This window comes from Triticum aestivum, chromosome 7D (assembly GCF_018294505.1).
Source record: "Triticum aestivum cultivar Chinese Spring chromosome 7D, IWGSC CS RefSeq v2.1, whole genome shotgun sequence".
Classification (NCBI taxonomy): Eukaryota; Viridiplantae; Streptophyta; class Magnoliopsida; order Poales; family Poaceae; genus Triticum; species Triticum aestivum.
The window spans coordinates 433,526,120-433,533,933 of NC_057814.1; positions in this window are offsets into that span (position 1 = coordinate 433,526,120).

The following is a 7,814-nucleotide window of genomic DNA, read 5'->3' on the forward strand; positions in this document are numbered from 1 at the left end:
TTTGTATCTCTCACACACACCCACGTAGGTGGGGGACGTGCACGAAGAGAAGAGGTGCATGCGCGGCGCACGTACTCCCGTCTCTTTCCCAACCACACCCACGCGGGTACACGGTGGAGCTCATTTCTGTACGAAAAAGGCAGCCCACGTGGTAATTTGGCACGTGTACTGGTTGTCCACTTGGTGGAGGGAGGATCGTCTACCACGGGTGAACAAACAAATTGCGACTTGACATGTTATGTTAAAAAAGAGGCAAACCATGTGGGGCCTACCTTAGAGGCAAGGCTCTATACACTGGAGTACTTTTGATGTGTCCCGTCAACTCGCAGAACGAGGAGAAGCTTTGCTTAGTACGCCGTCTCCCCCGCCCAAGGGCGCGGTGGCTCGCAGGATGAGGTGAAGCTTGCTCTGCCTTACACCCGCTCCCTCGCCCATGCGCGCGGTGGCTCGTAGGACGAGGAGAAAAATTTACTACTCCCTCCGTTTACTCCTCGTCCCTACTACCTTGGTTATAGAGATTATATCATATTGTTTGGAATATATATGTCCTTTAATAGATTTCAATATGAACTACTAGTACATACTCCAAACACTGATGTATATAGACGTATTTTAGAGTGTAGATTCACTCATTTTGCTCCGTATGTAGCACTCTCCCTCGCCCCTCGACCCTCGCCCACGTGGTGGACGTGCAACAATTCATTCGGTCTCATATAGCCAGAACGATATCTACTGCACTACCATTATTGCTCGACTTCCCGAAGAGGCGAAGAGCCAATCGCAAGGTTAATATTTTGGAGATGCCAAGCGCAAGGTTATAGGAGAACGAGTAGTACATGCCGCGTCATTTATAAATAAAGTTTTTTTTCTTCAGTGGCACGTACACAATATGATAGGTTCATATGGAGAGAAAAGGAAACCGCTCCACTATATACATAGTCAGGACGGGCCAGCCTACACGGTTGCTTGCTGGGGTTGCTCTCTTCACACTCTCTCGCACAAAACGACTGTGGCCACATCTCTAACATCCCGGCAGATCACGTCCGCTTGGGAAAGGGGTGGATGCTTAGTGTAGATGCGGTGGCCGTCGCCGACGGCGAAAACCCACTGTCGGCACGTCCCGATCAGGGGTCCCTGCCGTTCTCTCTCACAAAGTCGGTGAGGTTGCCTTCGTCCCTTGCTCACTGTCGCGACATGGGCAGTTGCCGCCTCCCGCCGCCCTCCTCAAGGTTGAGCTACGTCCCTCAGGCACAACTCCCTTTACAGCCGGCTTGCACCACTGCTCCAGCTACCCACATCACTCCCTGTGGATATTTCTCTACTTCTTTGCCCCGCACATACCTCTACTGGCTTCTACGTACTGTATTTGTGATGAGTTTATGTCTCATCAACTAGTCCCAGTAATCTTATTCTAATCACGCTTCTTCAATTTCTTTGCCACAGGGATGCTCATCTCGATTTTGGTGAAACTGCACAAAATGATCCGATGGTCAAAAGGTTGCAAACTTCATTTATTAGGAAGCTCGAACATTGCCAGCAAATTGAAGCCTGGTCAGGGTTCACGGTTCAAGGGCTAGGGACTGCATGGATCGTTTTTTTCTTTAGCTGCCTCTGTTCCAAAATAAGTGTCAACTTTAGTAGTAGTACAACTTTGTACTGAAGTTTGCACAAAGTTGAGACACTTATTTTGGAACGGAGGGAGTACATATTTGCTATGATCTGTCAATCATTGAGATGCAATAGCATGCATGTTAGTCTCCTTTGTATTTGATGAAATGTTGCAACGGGCAACCTTGGACGCAAGATACTTGTAACAGAAGCTGGAAGCTTCATAGCATTGTACAAATTCTCGCTGATAAATTACAGTACGTACTATACTAGTACTTCCTCCGTTCCTAAATATAAGTCTTTGTAGAGATTTCACCATGAACCACATGCGGATGTATATAGATGCATTTTAAGTGTAGATTCATTCATTTTGTTCCGTATGTAGTGGAATCTCTACAAAGACTTATCTACTAATAATAGCTAGCCCCCACTACTAGGAATTCTCTATCCTCTCCTTGAGCCACATCATCAAAATTGATGTAGCCGTTAGATGAAGTAAATCAGTCCATAATAGTCGTCTGATCTAGACGTTGAGAGGCTCCGCACTAAGCCACATGCAAGCATGCAGAAATACCGTGGCACATGCATGTGAGTGGGTTTTAAATCACATCAACATGTCTGCATGCAAGCATGCACCGGTAGCATGCATGTAAGTGAGCTTTTAAGTCCCATTAACATGTCAAAAAGAAAAATATAATCCCATTATGCAGTAGGAGTTGGCTGATCTTTTTTCCTTACGTGGGATGATCTAAATGATGATGGGAGTTTATTTAGTTTGGCTACCACATTTGTCATGCGGTTCTAGAGTTTTTTTTAGTTCTATGAAATTGATAATTTTGCGCAGAGAGATATACCGCTGTTCCGCGGCAACGCACGGGGACTCATCTAGTAATATTTAGGAATGGAGGGAGTACTATGTAAAGAGTTAGGTGTCGCACGGTGATAGTGTGAGGTGGGCCATGTAATCACTGAGCCTGCGTGTTTTCACTGCTCTTGCACGCCTCCGCTGTAAGAATGGAGAAAATTGTAATCTAGTAGTAGTACCTCCTTTCGCCGAAAGCGTGGAACATCCAACAGTCCTACCACCTCAGTAATAAAGACCAATGAGTCGTCAAATCACATAGACCCAGCAGTAAGTTGGATGGACGAAGCAACCATCACTCTTGCGCCAGTGAGAGGTCGCGTCCGCACTGCCCGGGCATGAATGCGGCACCGATTCTTTGGAGCGGCGCTGACCGTTTCGGGCAGGAAGCGCGCGCGGGCGATGGAGGGGCTTTGGGTGGGCCAGGCTGGTCAGGAGCGGGTGTGGCAGCTGTCCGCATGTCCCTACCGGACACGCCCGGAAACGAGAGGATGCACCGACTCTCGTGGCTAAAATCGTACACTACACAACATCTCTGTGTAGGAGTAGGTCGATCTGTCGCTCTCTCTAACACACACATGCTGTTAAACACACACACACACGCACGCACGCACCTTGGTCCCGTTGCACCTTCTAACGTGACTTATTACACCTAGACGGAGGGAGTAGTAAGTATACGAGATACGGTGGCACACTGGCTTAAGTCGAATACAAGTGCCCAAAATTTGTGTGCATGTTATAATAAGGATTCACTTAAAATAGTACGTGAGCGAACAGAGGGATCAATTGGACAGTGTTCCCGAGCAGTAGCGAGATGTGTGAGGTAAGATACACCGCTGGCGCTTTTAATTTTTCTTATTAATTTGTTTGTTTCACCCTCTGACTGGTGGGACCAACGTACTACGTGGAGAGAGGTAAGGTGACTAAGGCTGCATTATTTCTGCACCACTGTGGATAGTCTTACCACCAAAACCACATGACACGATTATGATTGAAATCCCAATGACGCCCACACACACACAAAAAACACGGCATGCTTGTCACACAAATGCAGGAATGTATAAAAGGTTATTTCCCTCTCGTTGAACATAACGGGAGGGTTGTGTAGCTGGTTAGCCTGTTCGCTCATCAAACTTGAGGTCTCGGGTTCGATAACTACACTTGAGCATAATTTGTGACAGGAGGATTCTTTGACTGGTCAAAATGTTTTCTAGGGTTTGCACGCTTCACACTCTCTCTCCAGTATATATATACACGCTGGAGCCTCAGCGCTTGTAGTTGCTCTCTTCACACTCTCTCGCACTCTCCCGCTGGAGCCTCAGCGCTTGTAGTTGCTCTCTTCACACTCTCTCCCCCTCTCCAGATCTAAACAAGACTTCGTTGGCCTCTCTCTCCCCTCACTACTGCTCAAAGAGCCGGCAGGATCCGTCCGCCGGGAAGGGAAGGAGGCTTAACGCTGTCGCCGTCGGCGAGGGACTACCGGCGCAGCTGTTCACTTTCCACCCAGCGGCGGCGCGGGAGGGCCTCCGACCCCTTCTTCTTCGCCGCCGTCCCGTCGCCCACCGAACCACGCCCCAAGAACCTTAAGGTATAATTTACTTACTCCACATGCATTGCTCTAGCTGCATGTATACCATGAATCTAGGACGTGGTTCAAAGAGGAAAGGAGTGGGAGAAAGTAGTGGGAAAAGTTGTATATAGCATGAATCTAGGACGTGGTTCAAAGAGGAAATGAAGGGGGAAAGTTGTATAGCATGAATCTCGGACGTGGTTCAAAGAGGAAAGGAATGGGGGAAAGTAGTGGGGAAAGTTGTATCGCATAAATCTAGGACGTGGTTCAAAGAGGAAAGGAAGGGGCGAAAGTACTAGTTCAAAAAGGAAAGGAAGGGACAAGGCTGTAGAGTTTGAGCAGGACTAGATTTGCTACGCTCACATAGGGAAAGGTGTCTAAAGATAACAAAACTGGGACCAGCACAAATATGCTCCTTGGTTGTTTGTTCTTTGTTGCAACAGACTGTGCATGACCACAGTACATCGATAGATGCACATGGTGCTGGTGCGTCCACTGTCCTGTGCAACTCATTAGCTATTGTTAATCTAAGGCCCTGTTTGGTTAAAAACTCCCTAGTCCCTACCTGCTTGGTTCCAGGGACTAAACATGGACTAGAGGTTATTAAATGACATGCTAAAAGACCATGTTACCCCTAGTAATGAACTAATAGAGACAAGGTGCGATGCGTGGCAGGGGCAACTGTTGGAAAAAGTCCCAAAAAGACTCTCTCGGGGTCTTCTTTCTTTAGTCCCAAATGCCCACTTTTAGTCCCTAAAAGTCCCTCCTGTTTGGTTTAGGCGGGACTGACATGGAGTTTTTTTAGTCCCTACACCAAAATGTCCCTGTAAACAAACACCCTCTAATAATGCCGCTGGAAAATTGATGCAATGCCACAGTTAAAAGCAAATTACATGTTTAACGAATTTTATTGTTAATATAATCTCTATGTTAATATTAATAATTGCCACCGTTTGAGAAATGCTACTGTCTTGCTTTCTTTCCCATTTAGATAAGGTAGATGCTTCTTTTTGTTGGCTTATGTGTCATCCACCGTTATTGACCACTAATTGTTTCCTTTGCACCTCTGTGTAAACAGGGTTATCTACTTCACCTCGTTGCCATTGTGACCTTTTGTTGCACTGCACAAAACACTTTTTTTAAGAGTGTTTTGTGCAGTTCAACCAAAATGTCACACCGACAACGTTGCTTGATTGCTTGATCTTAGTGGAACTGCACAAGAGGAGATCTTACTTCCTATCTGTTAAGGCAAATTTTGTTCAGATCTTCTTCTTGTGAGTTGTTTGAATTCCGCACCATGAGAGGTCAGTACTAGCCTTCTTTCACATGATTCTGCAGTGTGCTTTCATATGTTGTGCTACTTGTACGATAATGTTGCTTGATTTTAGTGAACTGCACAAATGGAGACAAGACTTCCAATCTGTATGTGCACCGTAATATCCCATTGAGCTAAGATAAGGATATTTCACAACTGCTGGCCTGTATTTTGCCACTTTCATCAGAAAATTAAGTTTAGTACTATACTTGTGCTCCCTAATTGACATGCCAAATCTTACGTTGAAGGCGACGCTTGTCTGTTATTGAACCAAGTGATGAAGGGGAAGAACAAGCGGAAGAAAAACAAAAATCAACTCCCGGTGCTGTAATGAAGCACTGGAACTGTGATGACACAAGTAATGATATAGTTTTGCATCTTAATTTATTGCTATGGCAGGAACGAGCAATTGTTTTGCCACTGATTTGATGCCACTCTTAATGTAATATGTAATTATCTCTACTTGTGCAAACAGGGATCTTCTTTGAAGATACCTTATATTTTAGTGGAACTGCACAAGAAGATTTTGGAAACATTAAACTAATTGAGGAGTATATAGTAAGCATGGCCACCACCGTAGATAGCAACAGATGGTTCCGGAGAAGTGCTTCATCTGTATGCTCTACACAATAAGCCTCCTGACAAAGGTTGGTACTCGCCTACTGATTTCATCCATATGATTGAGCTTTGTCATCTCTATTGGTGTTGTGCTACTGTTTAGATACTGTCATGAAAAAGTGGTATTGTCCTTGAGAAGTGCTTCATCTGTGCTGTTTTAAATATTTCCTTTCCTTTTTTTCGAGCAAACAGGGATGCTAGCATTTAGTAGTCCTCTTGTCTTTGCACAACAGGATCATCTTCCTCTGAAGAAGAATATGGAGTACGTGAAGTGACTAGTTCTGATTATGCAAGGATGAAGAAGCCCTGTGTCGGAGTAAATGGCCACGGGTAGCCCAACCGACTACCCCTGGTTCTTCAGAAAAATTATCAGGCCTTTGGGCTTCAAGCACTCCAGGCATTCGGGCCGCCTTCCCTGGCCGGCTACCTCTAAAGCCGACTCCCGGAAGGCGACCCTGCCTCAGCAACCCCTCCCCAGGACGATTACAGGGTGGCCGACTCCAAGAAGCCGGCCAAGAAGGACGCCGACTCCAAAGAGCCGGCCAAGACCACAACCACTCCAAGCCACTTCCACATAACGGCGACAAGACGGGGTGTGGCCACAGTGCGGCCCACTACCCCCGAAGCCCGAGGCGGGCATGGCTACAGGAGGCCGTACGGGGCGGCCGTCTCCCATGCGGCTTCGCACTGTAGCCATGCCAGCCTCGACGTCATCCATGACCGACTCCTCTACGGCCCAAGGGCGGCGGGCCCCTTCAGCCAGAGAGAGGCGCGAAGACGGCCCGGCCTCTCCCAGTCGGCCAAGGGCATAGCCGGACCCCAGAAGCCGGCTACTCCCTTCCTCGAAGCAGGAGCCCCATTAAGGAGACAAGACGAGGTAAGGCTACAGTGAGAGCCCCCGAGGCGGCCCACTGTAGCCACGCTCACCTCGACAAAGCCCTCGTCATCAGAGGCGAGGCTACAGTAAGCAGCCGCCGACAAGGCCCTAGGCGGTGGGGCCGGCCTGTCGACCAAGGAGCCGGCAGCCGGCGGGACCCACCAGCCGGCGGGACCCAATTGCCGGCGGAGAAGCCGGCAAGCGTAGACACTGACGGCTGGGACCAGCTCCCAGTCGGATTACCATTGTAACCCCGGGGGGTAGGCCTATATAAACCCCCCGGAGCACCCATGCAAAGGGTTGGCCTCTGAGCATAGTTGGCTTCCAAGCATAGCACACACACCATAGATAGAGGGAAGCAAGAGCTAGCCTTGTTCTTCTCCCCCTTGATCCCAAACAGCTCTAGGAGCGATTGTAGCTACCCTTTCTCGATCTAGTGATCATGCGGAGACCCCGCAGAGCAGGACTAGGGGTGTTATCTCCTCGGAGAGCCCTGAACCTGGGTAAGATCCGCCGGCGTGCATGTCTTCGCCTCATCCCGTTTCCGGGCACCGGCGACGTTTTATTGGCTCCCACAATGATAAGCCATCACTTGGCATATGTCGCACCAACCACCCGACATTTGGCGCCCACCGTGGGGCCAGGTGCACCGTCGTTCGGAGACCTTTTCTGGACGGGAACCCTCTTCCTCCCCCGCGAGCGCAGCCAGCCTGCTGGGCCCGATGGCGTTTGCCTCGACGCGCTGCAAGGCGTCGACGACGCCTGCGCAGCAAGCCGCCTCGCCGATCTGCTCGGCGAGACTCGCATCTCCGACGAGCCCGCGTCCGACGCACGCACCGACTACCCCGAGAGCCGCCTCGTCAGCCTCCTCGACCAACTTCACGTCTCCAGCGAGCCTGCTGCGGACATGGAGTCGGTCGGCTCCACCGACCCGATGCTCATCGACTCCGACACCGCGTCGCTT